The following is a 19,942-nucleotide window of genomic DNA, read 5'->3' on the forward strand; positions in this document are numbered from 1 at the left end:
GCCAAGGTGGCAATGCAGTGAGAACCATGCAGGACTATGGGGGACTGTGTCCCAGGGAGAGCGACAAGTCCCGAGACGGAACCGGGCTTGGTGTGTTTGAGGAACAAAAGGAAGCCTGTGTGTCTGGAGGGTAACAGGTGAACAGTAGAGTCATTGGCCTCGGGGTCAGATGCTGGGCAAGGCCCAATTGCTGAAGGTCTCCTGGACCCACGGGGCTAATACGAGGCCAGTACACCCTTACAGCCCCTTCTACGTGTTACACCAGGCGTCCCTGGTGGGTCCTGCCTCCTGGCCACCATCACTGGCTCGTACCAGGGAGGCGAGAAGGGACTCCTGGTGGATCAGCTGCGGCTGCCTTGTCCTGCCCACTTAGCCCAGACCTGTGTGTGGGGATAACAGGCTTCACAAGATTCTGACTCAGAGAGAGCAGGGAGAGCCTGAGGGAGCAGAAAAATGGGGCCCCACATAGGCATAAGCCAGGTGTTGGGGCTTCACTGGGAGGGCAGATACTCCCACCCCAGGAGAGGAGGAAGGAAGGGCCTGAGGACACCAGGGTGCAGCCCCCGCTTCTCACTTTTCTTGCTGAAATTCACTTCCGCCTAAGGGCGTGCATTTGTTAAAACCCTCCACGAGTCTTCCGGCCAAGGGCGCTAACAGCGCTGCTTTCCTTGGTGAGTGAGAGCCAATGCGTATGTAACGTCTTCTGGGCCAAACACCAGTCTAAACCTGTGAACTCCTTTGAATATTAGCAGCAGCAGCAGCCCCATTTTACAGACAAGAAAACTAAAACAAAGAGATTTTAAATTTCTGTAAGTGGCCGAGCCAGGAGTCAAAACCAAGTAGCCTAGTGGAGAACATGGTTTTGGCCACATGGCCCTCTCTGGAAGGTCAACCTCATGAAATACGGCAAAATACGGCCCTCCACAGTGGGTCCCTGTGGCTTAGCCAGTAATAAGATATTGACTACGTTAAGAACCTCAGATGATATTGTAAGGCTCAGAAAATGTTTGAATATAATTACTCTTGGTTCAGCAGAAGCTGAGGGACAATTCAGTACTGCAAACAATATTGTTTTATTAAGAGAAATTCTGTATTTCAAGACCACAAGTGACCTAGTGGCTACTGATTTAATGGGGAAGTTATTGGAGGAGTTTGATGTGTTTCACTCTGTCAAATCCTAGCCCCAATAGGGACATTATTTAATTAGTGAGACTGTATCAAACCAAAGATCACACAAAAACCAGAAATGACTTAGAAATTATTACACTGATTTGATGAATGCTCTGTGTTTCAACTTACATCATCTGTAAGCAGTTTTATTATATAAACAGATATAGTTTGGTTTATTTAGAAAATAGAAGGGAATGTATTTTTAAATTGTGATTTACATAGAAACTTATATATAATATATATTTCCCTACCAGTTGCTAAATATGAGTATTTTGAATATTTCTTCTGAGGCCACAGAAGGTATTTCAATTTAATTCTAAATGTGTTGCGAAGTCGTTGAAGGGATTTGAACAGAGGAATGACAGGCTCTAGTTTCTTCTTTTAGTTGTCATTCAGGTCTCTGTATGGGGAACAGCCACAGACCACAAGGGTGGAATGAAGATGGTTAACTGGGAGTGTCGACTGAAAAAATGCACCACCTAAAAGTTGGGAATCATGTTTTATTCAGCAGACATACTGAGGACTTGAGCCCGGAGACAGCCTGTCACGTAGCTCTGAGGGATTTCTCCAAAGAGGTAAGGGAGGAGCCAGGATATATAGGAATTTTTTGCAACAAACAAACAAAAAACAAAAAAAAACCCAGGTAGTCGGAACGTCAAAAGATTACTGTTAATTAAAGAAAAACCAGGATCTCAAGTTAATGCATTTAGCACTTTTCTGCGTACGGGCAGGTGCAGGATGCTCATTGAAATCGTTTCTTTGATATGCACCTTAGCCATCTGGGGCCGGTATCCTGCTCGCTCCATCCTGAACACCCTCCGGGTGCACCATGGGGACGTGGGGTGCCTGTGGTTGCTGAGGGCTCGATGACCGCAACAGCCTTTGTTTATTGATATGGCAGGCGACATTCTCTGTCCACAGGAGGCTGTTACAGGAATCCAACCCAGACATGGGTGTACTTGGATAAGAGCACGGTCGTGGGCAATGGGATATAGATATACTTTGGGGGTGGAGCCAGCAGTGGATTGGGTGTAGTTGTGAGAAAAATCCTAGGGATCTAGGATAACGTTGTGAGGTGAATGGTGGAGCAGAGATGGTTATGAGTGGGTTTGGGGTGAAAATCAAGATTTGGGACACCTCAGGTTTGATATGTCTCTTAGAAATACAAGAGGAGACATTACATTTAAATGAATCTGGAATTCAGAGATGTTCTGGCCGGAGACGTGGATTTGGGTGTCCTAGTGTCAAAATGAGATTTAAAGCCCTAGGACTAAATGAGAACACCTGGGGAGCGAGAGTAGCGAGTGAATGAGGCGAGAGCCCCGGGCTGAGACGCGGGCTCTGTGACCTTTAGAAGTCAGAAGGGCAGACCAATCTAGTAAAGGGAGTACAGAAGGAGCGGCTAAGGGGAATGAGGAAAACGGGCAGAGTATGGTGACCAGAACCACGTGAAGAAAGTGTCAAGAAAGAAGAAACATCAAATGCTATTAAGAGTTAAGCATAAAAAAACCCGACAAAAATAGTTAAGCATAGAGTTGAGCTTAGCACAGGACTTAGCAAGATGCGCGGCACTGACAAGACGGTTTTAGTAACGTGTTAAGGATGACAGTTGAATTGGAGTGGGCTCAAGGCAGAGCCGGAGGAAAAGGTAGACCGTCAGTAAAGGCCTGTAAGGAAGAGCAGGGAGGTACAGAGAGGGTAAAAATGTGAACTATTACAGCGGGTTTGTATGTGAATGGAAATGAAACATTGACTGGGGTGGGGGATAGAATTACAGGATCAAAGTCCTTGAGTGGATGAGAGGGACGGATCTGACCCCAGATGAGGCCACCCTGAGGGGCTGCATTATTCTCACCTGACCAGGCCATGGAAATTCCTGGAAGGTGGCCACCTCTCAGCCAGGCTGGGGCCCCTGTCTGCCGGGTGTGGCCACATCTGAGCATCGGAGCTGGTTCCACCGCCTCCTCAGGACCTTCCCCCCTCCCCTGGTGTTGCCAACATCCCAGGGCTTGGAGCCCAGGACAACTCAGCTAGATTTTAGTTAAGAGGTTCTGCTGAGTGTGGAAATAGCTAAATACTATTTCTAGGAGGCGACAGAGCAGAGACTCTGCAATCAGGAGAGTAGATTTGAATCTTGGCCCTGAAACTTCCCTGCCAGCTGTGCGACCTGGACAAATCACTTCTCTGAGTCTCAGGTTTCTCATCTGCAATGTGGAGATGATAACTTTACCAAGACGCCTTCTGAGATTGTGAGGTAGAAACGGGATAGTGGGTGTGAAAAGGCTCCGTCAAAGCTCTGTAAGCTGGGCCGTGAGACGCAAATGCCGTAAATTGTCACGAGGCTTCATTCGCTCTATCATTCCCCCACTCATCTCTCAGAACAGGCACAGCTTGTAGAGGAAGCATTTCTTGGGACACATTCCTGGGCACTCCTCTCTGTGGGTTTAATTTTCATAACTAGACTTTTAAGCTTTTTTAAAGATAAGAGCAAGTGCTTGGCTCCTTGTGAGAGCCTCCAGATTTCACTACAGACATAAATATATCACGTCAAGATCACCAGCTGAGAGGGAGGGGAGACGTATTATTATCTTCAGAGCTTTCTGGGAACCTATTAAATGCTAATAATAAAGCACTGGGATAGTCTAAAGTGCAAACACCTGTCACATGCATGAGGCTCCTTTCTCCTTGGGCGCCCATCAACATTTCTGCTGGAGGAAGAGAGAATCAAGTGTGTCCCCGAAGAATGGACCCTCCGAGTGCTCCAGGACCTGCTAGCGGCCTGGCCTATCCACACCTGAAGCTGAAACCCCCTGTGTTTTGCGTAGTGCTAGGGAGAAAGGTAAAGAAACGAATACGGGCTGGGTACAGAGTGGTTAGAGCCATAAAAGGCCCATGCCTCAGGTTATCTCATCACTGAGTTGGGAGGTAATCGTTCTCTCCTCATCAAACTGGGAGGGAAATTGAGGCTCACTGGCTCACATGGCCAACAAGAGCCAGAGGGGGACACGGTAACTCATTTCTCCCTGCTTCAAAGCCCACTCGTTCTGCTAACAGAGTAGGTGCTTCCTAAAGGTTTTCGTAGTGAACGAGCGAGTGGATGAATGAATAAAGTCCTCTGGATGCAAAATTGCCTTTTGTCAAAGGACATCAACAGCCATAGGCACAGCCCCGATTACACAGAAGCAAAACCGCCTTGTAAGATTCATGTGAGGTCTCAGAGTGTGGCCTGAAAAGCTCAGGAGTTTCCCAAACTCTCGAGTGATAAGATCACAGGCAGGTTGCAGAACCTGTTGGGGGCTGGTTTCTGCATTTCTAATCTTGGGGCAAACATGTCTTGCTCCTCCCTCCCTTCCAGGAAGCAGAGTTAACAGAACACAGGTGTTTGTAGCTCTGGCCACGAGCCTTAAAGTCCTTGAAAGATGAGTCCTGGCGCGCGACCCTCCCGTGGCCAGTACTGGCTACGTAACTCGTGGGGCCCAGCACAAAATGGAAATGTTATGCCCGTGGATTGAAAATTAATAAGAACTTCAAGGCGGTGGCCTCAGAGCAGTAAATCGAGGCTGGGGCCCTTCTGAGTATGGGGTCCCGTGTGACTGTACAGGCCGCACACCCACGAAGCCAGCCCTACCTGTGGCTGTTGATTCTGGAGAAGGGAAGAAAAGATCTTAAAAGGAGATTGGTGGGACATCTTGGGAGCACCCAGAATAGGACAAATCAATAAAGTCACCATGGAGATCAGGTTCTAGTTTCTTGAAAGACACAATTTCAGACTAGAAAGAGGGTTAAAATTCATCTAGTAAAGACAAATATCATATGATATCACTTATTTGCGGAATCTAAAAAAATAGTACAAATGAACTTATTTACAAAACAGAAATAGAGTCACAGATGTAGAAAACGAACTTACGGTTACCAAGGGGGAAAGGAGGAGGATAAACTGGGAGATTGGGATTGACATATACACACTACTATACATAAAATAGATAACTAATGAGGACCTACTGTATAGCACAAGGAACTCTACTCAATACTCTGTAAGGATGTATACGGGAAAAGAATCTAAAAAAGTGGATATATGTATATGTATAACTGATTCACTTTGCTGTACACCTGAAACTAACACAACTATATCAAACTAAATCAACTATATTTCAATAAAATTTTTTTTTAAAGTATTAAGTCCATAAGGACCAAGGAAATGGGAAGAGAGGCAATGGTAATTGAAGAGGATTTGAAAGTGGGCATGTGGGGTAGGAGGACGCACAGACCAGAAATGGGGGAATTGAGTGAAAATCTGAATACTGCCCCTCCCCCTTCCTAGAATGCCAGTAGCAAGTTTTATATCCCCACCCAAGGCAGGAGATAAGAATCTTCTCTGAAGTAAATCCCAGAGACTACCATTTGGGATTCTTTACAATGAGCTGGTTTGAAGTTCTGTCCTATTAGACTGAAGCCCTAGGACCCAAGTCTGGCTTACGTGCAAAGAGATTTCTAGGCTCCCAAGTGAGAGCCGATGGCTAAGTACCTCCAGACACAGGGGAAATCTTTTAACTTGAAGACAGAAAACAAACAAACAAAAAAAAAAATGGGAAAAAGAATTGGGAGGATCAGAGACAACCTCAAACTGACAATCTCCCTGAAAAGAGTAGGGATGATCTATGAAAGAAGAACCAGAAAGCTTTGGGGAAAAAAAAAAAATCCACTAAATAAGGAAAACCTCTGGAAAGTTACATATACGACTCAAAATAAAAATTCAATATAAAAAGTAGGGCTTCCCTGGTGGCGCAGTGGTTAAGAATATGCCTGCCAATGCAGGGAACACGGGTTCAATCCCTGGTCCGGGAAGATCCCACATGCCGCAGAGCAACTAAGCCCGTGAGCCACAACTACTGAGCCTGTGTGTCACAACTACTGAAGCCTGTGCGCCTAGAGCGCCTGCGCGCCTAGATCCCCTGCTCCGCAACAAGAGAAGCCACTGCAATGAGAAGCCCATGCACCGCAACAAAGAGTAGCCCCCGCTCGCCACAACTAGAGAAAGCCCGTGTGCAGCAACGAAGACCCAACACAGACAAAAATAAATAAAAATTTTTAAATCTAAAAAAATAAATAAAGCAAGAGGATAAGTCTAAGAGGTTAAAAGCCAACTACTAGAAATGCCAGATAGAGAGCCAAGGGAACAAAATTATGAAGGAAACTTCTCAGAACTAAAGCATGATTTTCCAACTCAAAAGAGCTAGCTCAAGGGATGGGCCTAGCACGGAGAATGAAAAAGACCCATGGTCAGGTACACCACGGTGAAGTTTTTGACTATCGGGATACAGAGAAGATATTATAAACTTCTAGAGAGAAAAAGAAGAGGATCAGAATCAATGGACCTCTCAACAACACTTTGGGATCTAGTGGACAATGGGCCAATGCCTTCAATATTCTGATTTATATCCTACACTTCTATATTCAACCAAACTGTTCATCAAATGAAGATAGAATAAGATACTTTCAGACAGGCAAGAACGAAAATCATTTACTTCCCTTGTACCTTTAGTGAACTACTGGAGGTAGTGATCCAATAAAACGAGGGAGTAAACCAAGAAAGGAATACATGGAATCCAGGAAGCAAGGGATCCAAAGCACAAGAGGCAACATGAATTCCCACGATGATGGTGAATGGAAATTTCTGGTTGACATTGGTACCGCATACAGTTTAAATTGGAGAACTTGGAAGGAAGGCTCTGAGAAGAAGGTCTCTAGGAATAAGATGAACATGATATATTTGAGATTACGGAAAACATTATTAATAGAACTGAAGCAGGCTTTATTGGGATATTAGGAAAAATTAAATGTGTAGAAAATCAGGCACATGAGAAAATGAGTAACTCCAGTAAAAGTGAAGGACTGAATAACTAAGGTGTTATGGGGTGGGCAGAGAGTTCGAGTGATGCTCTAGTGAATGACATTTGCACAATCATAATTAAATATGTCCTGACTATAACTACATTGGGGGGAGAGGGAAGTGGAAATGGGAAGGTGAGGGAGATCTGAGTCCTTATTTATCATTGTAGGGACTCAGGAGTAGTGTCTCAAAATGTAAATTAATGATTAAGAAATAGGGATAGCTCCAGTCCATGGTTTTTAATATCATCTGTAAGACTTCCAAGTTTAAAATGGTGAAGGAAAGGTGTTCCCACTTCTTTTTTTGCTCAAAAACAACCAAGGAAAATAACAAGAAACACAAACTCTATTCTTGACACTTAGCAGACATTGCAAATCTGAACCATTAAATGTGAACCGCTAAGTGGCTAGAAGAATGACAAAAAAGTGAACGAAGATGAATCCAAATGCCAATAGAAGCATAATTTATTTATAATAGAATTGACCAATTTTAAGTCTACATGATGAATTTTGACATATGTCTTTAGTAGTGCAACTGCTGTCAAAAATATGATTTAGAACATTGCAGTCAGTCCCCGCCCCCATCCCTGAACCCCTAGCAACAGCTGATCTGCTGTAACCACTCCAGGTTCTCCTTTTCTAGAACTTCATATGAATGCATATAGTATGTAGTCTTCTGTGTCTGACTTTTTTCACTTAGTAATGCTTTTGTGATTCATCATGTTGTTGCATGTATAAGTAGTTTATACCTATTAATTGCTGAGTAGTATTCCGTTTAGGTATAGATTTTTCTTTATCCATTTACCAATCAATGGACATCTGGACTGTTTCCAGTTTTTAGCTACTCTGAACAAGGCTCTTATAAATGTTCACGTACAGATCTTTGTGTAGACATATATTAAATATTTTCACTTCACTTGAAAAATACACAAGAGTGGAATTCCTGAGTCATACGGTAAGTGAATGTTTAACTTTGTAAATAAATGCTAACCCATTGCTCCACCTTCTAGCCAAACTTGGCATTGTCTTTTAAATTCTATCCACTGCAGTGGATATGTAGTGGTATCTCCATTTGGTTTAAATTTGCATTTCCCTAACAACTAATGATGTTGAACATCTTTTCATGCGCTTATTTGGCGTCAGTGTTTCTGATAAAATGTTCAGATCTTTTGCCTGATTTTAATTGTCTTGTCTCAATATTGAGAATTCCTTACATATTGTGGACATAAGTCCTTTATTTTGTGTATGTTTGCAGACATAGTCTCCCAGTCTGTGGCTTGCCTTTTCTTTTCTTTCTTTTTTTTAAAAATTTATTTTATTTATTTATTTTGGCTGTGTTGGGTCTTCGTTGCTGCGCGAGGGCTTTCTCTAGTTGCAGCGAGTGGGGGCTACTCTTCGTTGCGGTGCACGGGCTTCTCATTGTGTTGGCTTCTCTTGTTGCAGAGCGTCGGCTCTAGGGTGCGTGGGCTTCAGTAGTTGTGGCACACGGGCTCAGTAGTTGTGGCGCATGGGCTTAGTTTCTCTGCGGCATGTGGGATCTTCCTGGACCAGGGCTCAAACCCGTGTCCCCTGCATTGGCAGGTGGATTCGTAACCACTGCACCACCAAGGAAGTCCCACCTTTTCTTTTAACTAATTGTGCTTTCAAAGAGCAGACATTTTCAATTTTGATGAAGTCCAAGTTATTGATTTTTTAAATTTTATGTGTCCTATTTTTTAAATCTTTGCCTAACCCAAGATCACTAAGGTTTTCTCCTATTTTTTTAAAGGTTTATAGTTTTAGCTCATTTTCGTACGTATAGCCACCAATTATTTTAGCACCTTTCGTTAAAAAGATTATCCTTTCTTCCATTTAATTGTCTTGGCACCTTTGCTAGAAAACCAGTTGACCACATGTATGTGTGGATCTATTTCTGGACTTTCTATTTTGTTCCATTGGTCTATATGTCAACCTTTACTTGAATACCATTCTATCTTGATTTCTGTCAGCTTTATAGTAGGTCTTGAAACTGGATTGGGTGAGGCCTCCAACTTTGCTCTTTTTCCATGTTGTTTTGGCTATTCTACATGCTTCGCATTTCCACATAAATTTTAAAATTTGCTTACTAAATTTTTCAAAATAACCCTGCTAATATTTTGAATGTCATTGTGTTGACTCTATAGATTAATCTGGGGGAGAATTGGCATTTTAACAATACTGAATCTTCCAGTCCATGAGTATGGTATGTCTCACCATTTGCACTCACCTTTAATTTCTCTCAGTAATGTTTCATAGTTCTCAGAGTACAGTGATTGCATATATTTGTTAACTGTATCCCTATTTCATAGTTCTGTGCATGTGTGCTTGTGTATGTGTTTGAGAGAGAGAGAAGAAAAGGGAGGGAGGTAGAGAGTTTCCTTTATGTTCCCAAAGTTGAGCAAAAGAAAATTGGTTAATTAAGGATTGTGGTTAGCTGAATTCCAGTTAAGTAAGATTTTACTGTATTTGGCATTCACGCTAATAGCTCTGATTATGTCACACCCCATGTTCAGAAACCTTCACTGGGAAATAATTATGGGATGTGCTCAAAGAATGTAGTATCAATTTACAAAGGGAAAAATTGGAAACAACTGAGCAAGCTGATTAAGTGATGCTATGCTCTTACCTTGCAGCCATAAAAACGACATTAGGCAACAGTGTTTTTCAGAACGGGGTCAGGGTGTCTTACAGGGTCAGGCGGGCATCAGGGCTCCCACCCATGTTCTGATCACAGTAGTTCTACTCGCCAGCTCCTTAGTTGTGGCATGCATGTGGGATCCAGTTCCCTGACCAGGGATGGAACCCAAGCCCCCAGCATTGGGAGCGCGGAGTCTTAACCACTGCGCCACCAGGAAAGTCCCTCCAGCTATGTTCTTAGTCCAGAATTCCCTAATCACAGACCCACTGGTGTTTAACCCATTCAAAGAAGATGTGATAAAATGTACATTAAAGGGGAGAAAAAGACAATTCAAAGCCATATAGAGAGTATGATTTCAACTAGTTTAAAAAACACAAAGAAAAAACTGGAAGGAGCAATGTAAGTGATTTATAGAGGCAGCACCTCTGTATCAGGATTATCGATCTTTTGTTTGTTGCATTTTATTACACTTTCCACATCATCTACAGTGACCTATTAAAATAGGAAAAAAGGAAAATAATCATAGCCATTTATAGACCTATATCAAATGCTAATCCCTCCAAGAGCTTTTCACAGAATAATAAATTTTTTAGATTCTCCGGCCTGCGTCTCCTAACAATTTCACTGTATCTGTGTGTTGCATGGTATAGTATGAAGTGACCTGAATCTGTAGGCAGAAGACCTGGGGTTAATCCTGGCCTCTCCACTTGCTGGCCTATACTTGGCAAATTGCCTTACCTCTCTGAGTGTCTGATGCCTCCCAGGGCTGTAGTAAGGATTAACTGAGACAACATGAATAGGCTCTGTAAACTGTAAAGTGCTTTTCAAATGTATGCTGTCTGATTCTCCCACGAGGCTGAAGTTCGGTCATCCCAAACTATCCACCATAGGCGACACTCAACAAAAGACTGTTGATCTAAATCTTCCCACCGTTCCAAAAGAGAGCAAAAATCTCTTTGTATCCTGAAATGTTACCACTAGACTGGGATTTAATAAAGGCCTGTGCTTCGGAGAGACTGTGATTTTCGTTTTGATTTCCCTTTGCTGTTCCCAGGACCTGTGGCCTTAATGAGCCATCCAGTCATCAGTGGGCTCCAGCACAGCCTGGGGGTGCTAGTCAGTGTCACTAAAATAAGAAATTACAGGCCAGAGCAATACTTACCCTGAACATGGCTCTGGGTTTATGACACCTACCCCCAGGAGTTAACTTCAAGACCCTAACCAAGGGGCTTCCCTGGTGGTCCAGTGGTTAAGACTCCGTGCTTCCACACACTGCACAGGACATGGGTTCCATCCCTGGTCAGGGAACTAAGATCCTGCATGCCGCAATGTGGCCAAAAAAAAATAAAGAAAAAAAACAAGACCGTGACCAAGAATGTTACAGAGATTAAGCATTTGTATTTGTGAGCTCAGAATGAACATGTCCAGATCGAAGCCTGCACTTACTAGAATATTCGTTCCAAGGGCAAGGTGTGGGAGAAAGAGTATAGAACTGCAAACCAGAATTCCAGTCCCAGTGTTGCCACCAGGGCCATGTGTCCCTGAGTAAGTTCTTTCTTTGCTCTGGGCCTCAGTTTCTCTATCAACAACGTGAGCATCTGGACCAGCCTGCTTCCAGCTCCGGAGTTCTGAGATGTTAGCATCCCTATCAGCTTAGCTTCCCAGTGCCCCAGCTTGTGCCCTGCTATGGGGACCCTGCCTGTGTGACCTGCTGCTGTCACATCCTAGCCAGGGCCTCTGCCTTGTCCCCAGGCACACGTGACCCAGGCGGGCTGAAACGCTGATGGAAGCTCAGTGAGAAGGATGGCCTGACTTCGGGCTTGAATTGATTTCTCAGGCTAAAATCAGACAGACGGGGGAGGCAGATGAGTACCAGCCAGATGGAGGTTCTGTGGAAAGTAGACCCAGGACCTTTGAGGCTTTGCTTTTGTAGGGGAGCAGGGTCTTCCTTCTACGTTCCTAGGGTTTTTCAGCTGGCCTGAGAATTAAATTGACATAAGACAGGTCAGCAGGAGAAAAGCATACAGATTTATTTAACAGAAGTTTTGTGTGACACAGGAGCCCTCAAAGGACATGAAGACCCAAAGAAGTGGCAAAATCTCTGTGCTTTTATACGAGGTAAAACAGAGAGAAGCAATGGTGGAAAAGAAACTAAAATAAGTGGATCGGCTAAAGGAAGATAAGAGTTATTTTAACAAGGCACAGAACTCTGTGGTCTCACCTGACCATTCTTGACGATATGCATGTTACTGTCTCTCTGGTGTAGGGAGGGCATCTTTCACATGGGAGTTTCATCTCTTGCTTTTAAGAAAAAAAAAGGAAAGTCCGGGTGTTCTTCTTGTACCTGCTGTTTTTTTTTAAGTGCCTTTAACTCAAAATGGGCGATATGCCAGAGTGGCGTGTTTTTGGGGTGGCGTTTGGAGTGGCGTTTTTTGGGGTGGCGTGTTCTGACCTCCTCCTTGAATTGATGGTGTTGGACCAGATTTTTTGTAACAGCAGTCATTGTATTGGGCCCTGGCCTGTGCTTGGCAGTCCACAAAGTGCTTCCACACACATTGCCTCGTTGTGCAATGAGTCTCCTTACTCTGAGGCTACAGGTTGGGAGACAGGCTGTGAGATTTCCCCAAAGACAGAGTCACCTGTGGGGAGTCAGGGCCTGCACCCCTGCCTCTCCCCGCAGTATTGTGGGCCATAGTGATCATGTGTTCACATTGGGCCTACCATCGGGCAGGCACTTTTTGCCTTGAGTCATTCAATCTTTACAACAACTCTGCAGGGGGATAGGTTTCACTAAGGAGGAAACCAAAACGGAGCAGTGGAGTAACTTCCCTAAATTCATGCAGCCGGTAAATGCATCTGAGGGCTGGAACCTGGGTCCATGTAAGTCGAGTCTGAGCTCTTAACCCCTCTACCCTGCCCCCACCCCCCAGTGCCTGGAAGAGCAGGAAGGTCTGTCCAGGAGCCAGGTTTCTGGTTCTGTGACTTCATGACATTTCAGTCTGGGCTTCTGGAGGACGAGCCCTCTTAGGTTTGCTCTCATGATCTCACCTTTTCTCTCCTAACCCCAAAGCCGGAACCACGTGGCATGAACTGACTATCCTCTGCGTGACCCTGGGCAGGTCCCTTGACCTCTCTGGACGGGGCTTCCTGGTCTGAGAAGGCAGAGGAGAGGCACGAGATGCCTGCTGAGGGCCCTGTGCTCCTGTGTGTGCTGGTGTGTCCCCCTAAGACCAAAACCTGTGTGAAAAACACAACCCCAAATCCCTGCTCTGCTTCTGAAGTATCATTGGAAGGATTAAGGAAGAACAAGGATCCAGACTGGCTAGGAGTCAAGTAGGCCCTTGAGACCCATGAGGCCTGCATTCTAGAAACTTCTAAAAGTCCCAGAATTCACAAATGCCAGTAGAGCGCACAATTTCTCCTAACAACAAATGCTGAACACTAGAACTGAAAACATTCCCGGGACCACTTGGACCTTTAGGGAGCACAGTGGTGCTGCACAGGAGCCCCCTGGGAGACCCCCAGCTCTGTGCCCAGCCACCCAATGACGTGTCAGAAAAAGGACACGTTACCACGTGTGGTGGCTTCCAGGGTGGCTCATGTAAGCCAGACTCTGAAGGCCAGAAACCACCTGGGAACCTTTGGGCCCCAGAGACTGAACATCCTCACTGCTAGCAGCCAGGAAGCCTTTTGCGATACTTCTGTCAACTTCAACATCTTTGCACTCTTCCCTGGGAGACACTGCAAATGATGAGAAGACATTTCTGGGGTCTCTCACCATGTAAACTGGGTGACCCCAAAGAGGGAGTTTCTTTTCCCCGCACGTGGAACTGAGAGTGAATCACAGGAAAAAACATTATGTGCCTCAACACAAGGCTTTGAGATGAAAACACACACGTGAGATCCAGCTGCCTCGTAATTTCATCCCGTTCAGTTTGACAAATATTTATCACTGCCTCTGCACAGAGCTGTGCAAAATACCAGTGGGAACCACCCCAGGGAGCCTCTAGATGCTTTTTCATCCCATCATCACCTAATCTTAGGTGCTTGTGATGGTTCCGACTTTTCAGAATGAGAAAACGGAAGTTGGACAAGAGAAAACGACTTGTCCAAGATAACACCATTCATAAAATGGTTAATCCAGAATTTTAACCCATTTCTATGTGTCTCCAAAGCCTGAGAATGAGTGGAAAGGAGAGGGTAGTTTTCTATAGATATAGAAAAAAACACTAGAAGGAAACACAGAAATGTGAGCAATGCTTCTTTCTGGTAGTAGGGCTACAATCATTTTTTGTGTATCCTTGTGCTTTTCCACCTTCCAATTTTTCTCTGTCCTTGGACCTGAGGTGCAGAAGATGGCTCTAAACGTACTCCTCAGTCCCTCTCTAGCTTTATTTATAATTTTTAAAAAATTTTATTTATTTTTGGCTGCGTTGGGTCTTTGTTGCTGCACGCAGGCTTTCTCTAGTTGCGGCGAAGGGGGGCTACTCTTCGTTGCGGTGCTCGGGCTTCTCATTGTGGTGGCTTCTCTTGTTGTGGAGCACGGGCTCTAGGCACGCGGGCTTCAGTAGTTGCAGCACTTGGGCTCGGTAGTTGTGGAACACAGGCCCTAGAGCACAGGCTCTAGGCACGCAGGCTCAGTAGATGTGGCACGTGGGCTCGGTAGTTGTGGCTTGCAGGGCTCAGTAGTTGTGGCACATGGGCTCGGTAGTTGTGGTGCACGGGCTTAGTTGCTCTGCGGCATGTGGGATCTTCCCAGGCCAGGGCTCGAACCCATGTCCCCTGCACTGGCAGGCAGACTCCTAAGCGCCACCAGGAAAGCCCTGCAGGTTTATTTAAATGATGAACCAATTCCCTTTATCCCCAGACCCTACTCCCGCTCCTCCAGACAACAACTCCTCTACGTGTTAGATGTGTATTGCTTTGTTAGTACTCTTGTAAAATGTGTTTTGTTTTGTGTATTATATATTTAATTTACCTAAGAGAAAATCTCATTTTGTTTATCACTTTTAAAAATACTCAGTACTCAAGAAAGCAATTTTTTATTCCAGAAAATGTCCAGCTTTTAACAGTCGAGAGGATAATATAGCACCTTGTTTATCCATCACCCAGCTTTGGCTGTCGCCAGTGCGTGGCCAGTCTTATTTATCTATACCTCCTCCCATTTCTTAACTCTTCGGATTATTTCAAATCAAATCCCCCACATATTATTTCACCTGCAAATATTTTAGTCTATATATTTAAAAGATAAACGCTCTTTAGAAAATATAAAACTATTATCGCACATGAACAGAATTAAAAATAACTCCTTAATATTATTAAAAACCTAGTCAGTATTCATAGTTTTTGTCTTAAAATTTTGGGGGGTTAAAATTTGTTTGTTTGAATTGAGATCAATGAGGTCCATACATTGTGATTGTTTGCTATGATTCTTCAATCTCTTCTAATCTAGAGGGGTTTCCTCTATTTTATTTTCCTTGCAATTTTTTGCAAGGAAACAATCTTGTCAAATTTCCTGCACTGTGGGTTTTGCTGATTACATCTTTCTGGTGTTGGTTAACATGGTCCTCTGTCCCTGGTATTTCCTGTAAATTACTAGCTACATCTAACAGACTCCAGTTGTTTTGTGGGGTTTTTTGTTTATTTTGTCTGGACAACTTCCTAGGTGGTACCATCAGGAGGTGTGTTTGTCTGGTTCTCTCTCTTTGGTGGTGTCAGCCATTGGAGATCATTGCCCAGATCCATAATTCATTAGGGGTTGCAAACTGGTGCTTGTATTAGTCTGCCTGGGCTGCCATAAAAGATTAACACAGACTGGGGGCCTTATACCACAGAAGGTTATTTCCTCACAGTCTGGAAGTCCAAGATCAAGGTGCCAGCAGGGTTGGTTTTCTGGTGAGACCTCTCTACGTGGTTGCAGATGGCTGTCTTCATGCCATGTCCTCACATGGCCTTTCCTCTGTGAGCCTGATGAAAAAGAGATCTCTGGCATCCCTTCCTCTTCATATAAGGACACCAGTCTATTGAATTAGAGCCCCACCCTTATGACCTCATTTAACCTTAATTACCTCCTTAAAGGCCCCATCTCCAAATACTGTCACACTGGAAGTTAGGGCTTCAATGTATGAATTTCAGGAGGACAAAATTCAGTCCATAACAGTGATATTTTAATTTCTATCATTCTTTCTTTGTGTATTTGTTGGAATATATATATAAAGAGAAATGTTCCTTCATCACCTATTTGGTTTAACTCTGAAGTACAGTTCATTTCAGAAAAGCACGATAATTACTTGATTCCTTCCCCTTATTTATCTGCTTTCAAAATAATGAAGCAGTTTCCTGGTATTGTCTAAAAGCAGTCAATCCTTTTTTGTTTGCTTGTTTTTTGGCATCATTATGAACTCATGAATATAAACACGTTCAGTTGGTTTCCACTGTGGTTATTATCATTATTGGTGCTTGAAGCATCCCATCTTTGGCCAGTGGGAGCGTCTTCAGGTTGGACACTGAGTTCTTTTAACATGACTTTAGTGTCCTCATCTGGTTCCCTGAGAATCTGATCTGACCTATTTAGACCTGGAGTCAATCAATCATGATGTTCCCCAGAGATGCCTCCACAAAGAAAGTTCCTGTGGTGGGATAGGGAAGGGGGGGGGAGGGGGGTGGGGGAGGGAGATGCAAGAGGGAAGAGATATGGGAACATGTATATGTATAACTGATTCACTTTGTTATAAAGCAGAAACTAACACACCATTGTAAAGCAGTTATACTCCAATAAAGATGTAAAAAATAAATAAATTTTAAAAAATTAAAAAAAAAAAGAAAGTCCCTGTGGGTGTCCAGGGGTGGAATTGCTGAGTCATGTATTAGATTAGATTAAATTAGATTAACCTAATTGGTTAATTGCTGGACGAGTTCCTGCTCCCACTGCACACTTCGAGGGGCCTCTCCCTGCTTCCTGCCTCTCCCCTCCCTGGCTCTTGGCTCATTGAGCCCTTTGCTGTGGGAACCCAGCCTTTTGTTATTCTGGTTTCCTTTTCTGTGGTTATTGATGTTTAACAGCATATGTTTGCTTGCCTTTCAGATATCTCTTGTGTAAAATGTCAGTGGATCTTTGGGATGGGTTATGTTGTGTTAGGTAAGGAACAGTTTTATTTTTCTCCTTAGAGTGAGCCAGTTTTCCCAATACCATTTACCTTTAAAAAAAATCTATCTTTCCCCTATTGATTAGTGATGCCAAGTTATCTTATATTAAATTTGCAAATATGCACGAGTGTGTCTAAGTGCTCTGCTGTATTGCATTGGTCCATTGGTCTCTTTTAGGGCTATTTTTATTACAATGGCTTTGTAGTAGGTCTTAACTTCTGGTAGGGTAAATCCTCCCTCTTTGCTTTCCTTTTTAAAAGATGACTTACCTAGTCAAGGATCTTTTTTACTTCTATGTAAATTTTAGGGTAAATGTCTAAGCTCCTGTAAAAAAAAAAATCCGATTCTTTTAACCTGGAAATTTCTCCGCCTTTCTTTGTCTTTCATGACTGATGTATTTGAAGAATACAAACCCACTGTTTTGAGAACCTCCCTCAATTTGCATTTGTTGGATTGTTTCCTCAAGATTTGATTTGGATGTCTCAGTTTTGGCAGGACCCGTGCGTAAGTGCCACTGTGTTCTTCTCAGCGGGTTACACCAGGAGGTACCTGATGTCAGAGTGTGTCATCACTGTTGATGTTTACTTAACCACTGGTAAAGGCAGAGGCAGTGCACTCTACCTTCTCCACTGTATTTCTCTAGCATAAAGATATCCGTCTTTTCTCTTTGTAATTACTAAATAATCTCTGGGGAGCTACTTTGAGACTGTAAATATCTGTTTACCCAACGATCTTTTACTCAATGGTGTGAATATTCTTGTTTGAATCAGTTACTCAGTGATGGTTGCAGAAGGTTTGTTTTCTAACTCTCATCCCTTCCACATTTGTCATCTTTCTACTATAAAGAAGAGCCTTCCCATCTCCCCCAGTTTATTTGTATGTTGGTTTAATTTTTAGGATCACTGTGGACTCATGCATTCTTTTTGATTCAATATGTTATAATTCATTATTGTCATCATTTTTTTTTTTTTTTTTTTGCGGTATGCGGGCCTCTCACTGTTGTGCCCTCTCCCGTTATGGAGCACAGGCTGCGGACATGCAGGCTCAGCGGCCATGGCTCACGGGCCCAGCCGCTCCACGGCTTGTGGGATCTTCCCGGACCGGGGCACGAACCCGTGTCCCCTGCATCAGCAGGCAGACTCTCAACCACTGTGCCACCAGGGAAGCCCGGATTCATCCACTTTTAAAAAGGGGGAACTGAGACACATACAGGGAGAACAGCACATGAAGACAAAGACAGAAATGAGGGCAATGCTTCTATAAGCCAAGGAATGCCAGAGTTGCTAGCAAACCACCAAAAGCTAGGGGAGAAGTCATCTCCCTCACAGCCTCAGAGGGCACCAACCTTGCTGACACCTTGATCTGGGACTTCCAGCCTCCAGAACTGGGAAACAAAACAGTTCTGTTGTTTTAAGCCACCCAGTTTGTGGTACTTTTTACAGCAGCCTTAGGAAACTAATACACTCACCTTTCTCTGTTCCTTACTTATGCCTCCTTTCTCCCACAATGAAAACTCTGGCTCCTAACAATATCTCATTTTCTCAGTCTTATGATACACAGAAATTGTCTCAGAATTGTTACACTCCTATCTCTACCAACCACAAAATTATTAAGTAAAGTTAAAGATTCTTTGCAGTTCTTTTTGTGTTTATACGAAGGGTATAAAGTCAAAGTACTGCATTCAAAGCTACCTGGATTAGTTCTTTTTTTCCCTCCTTTTTCTTATGCGGTTATCTTATCGATTGGATATATAGTTCAGTTTATTTGTTTTGGTTTTATTCAGTTTTAGGGGTGGTGAGCTCCCCATCCATACTGATGGAATTTTATTTACTCAACATATGACACATTAACAAAGTTCCAAAAGTTTGTCAAAACTATGCAGAAAAAAGTATATTCAGAGAAATATCATTCTCTTTCCTTTCCCTTTCACTCCATTCCTCCCCACCCCTGTGGGTAATTAAATGTGGTTTCATTCGTTTCTAGTTTACCCTTCTTGTGATTTGGCAAAAATAAGCAGATTTGTATGTATTTTCTTATTTCTCTTTTTACACAAAAGATAACATACAATGTATCACTCTATTTTTCTACTTAACAGTATATTCTGGGAATCGTGTTCCATAAGAACTTTTAGAACTCTTTCTCATTCCTTTTTTACAGCTGCCTAGTGGTGCATTTCGTGGGTGTACCGTGTTTAATTCATGCTCTCTCTGATTATGGGTATCGAGGCAGTTTCCACTATTTTGCTATTACATATAATGTTGCAGTGAAGAACCATGCACATAAGTATTTTCATAAAGTTGGAAATAAATCTTCAGGATAAATTCCTGGAAACGGGGTTGCTGGGGCAAGGGTTAAATACACGTCTAGTTTCATTCGGTATTGTCACATCATCCCCATAGGGCTCTACCCCTCTGATTTCCACCAGCAATGCCAGAGAACGCCAGTTTCTCCACAGCCTCTCCATGTGGTGTGTTGTCAAGCTTTTGAATTTTTGCCAACCTGATGGGTGAAAATGGCATTTCAGTATAGTTACAATTTGTATTTCTCTTATTATGAGTGAAGTTGAACATTTTTTTACTATGTTTAAGGGCCATTTATTTCATTTTTAGTGAATTGTATATCCATGTTTTTTGCCCAGTTTTCTGTTGGAACTTTGGTCTTTTCCCTCACATTTTAAAGAGTTCTTTAAATATTAATCATATTCGTGTTTTATCTTTGATATATGTATCACAAGTACTTTCCTTCAGTATGTCATTTTGACTTTGCTTATAGTGCTTTTTGCCATGTAAAAGTGTCTTTTCTTTCTTTTTTTAAAAAACTTTCCTTGGATTTATCCATTTATTAAACTTGGATTTATCCATTTTTTAATTGAAGTATAGTCGATTTACAATGTTGTGTTAGTTTCTGGTGGATTTATCCACTTTTAAAACTGCATCTGGATCACGTTTGAAATGTTAATGGCTAAACAGTAATAGCATCCCTGTTGAATCCTAAGCAATCAGAACACTTGCTTCTCTAGATTTTGCCAAATGCCAATCATACTGGGCTGAGCTAATCTACCCCTCTTTCTGAAACTATTAT

General features: G+C 43.1%; 2 long non-coding RNA genes across 8 annotated transcripts in view; both read left to right on the forward strand.

Annotated features, from left to right (window-relative positions):
* LOC109551213 (uncharacterized) overlaps positions 1-19,942 on the forward strand; it is a 120,415-nt gene that overhangs the window by 9,578 nt on the left and 90,895 nt on the right. The gene's annotated exons all lie outside the window — the stretch shown is intronic.
* Positions 16,386-19,942, forward strand: part of LOC141276374 (uncharacterized) — a 28,071-nt gene continuing 24,514 nt past the window's right edge. Inside the window, exon 1 of one of the 2 annotated variants that reach the window (XR_012325864.1) lies at positions 16,386-17,365. This is a non-coding gene — a long non-coding RNA (uncharacterized lncRNA). The remainder of the gene's footprint in view (positions 17,366-19,942) is intronic. The other variant, XR_012325865.1, reaches the window with a different exon arrangement.

This window comes from Tursiops truncatus, chromosome 14, assembly GCF_011762595.2.
Source record: "Tursiops truncatus isolate mTurTru1 chromosome 14, mTurTru1.mat.Y, whole genome shotgun sequence".
NCBI classification, from domain to species: domain Eukaryota; kingdom Metazoa; phylum Chordata; class Mammalia; order Artiodactyla; family Delphinidae; genus Tursiops; species Tursiops truncatus.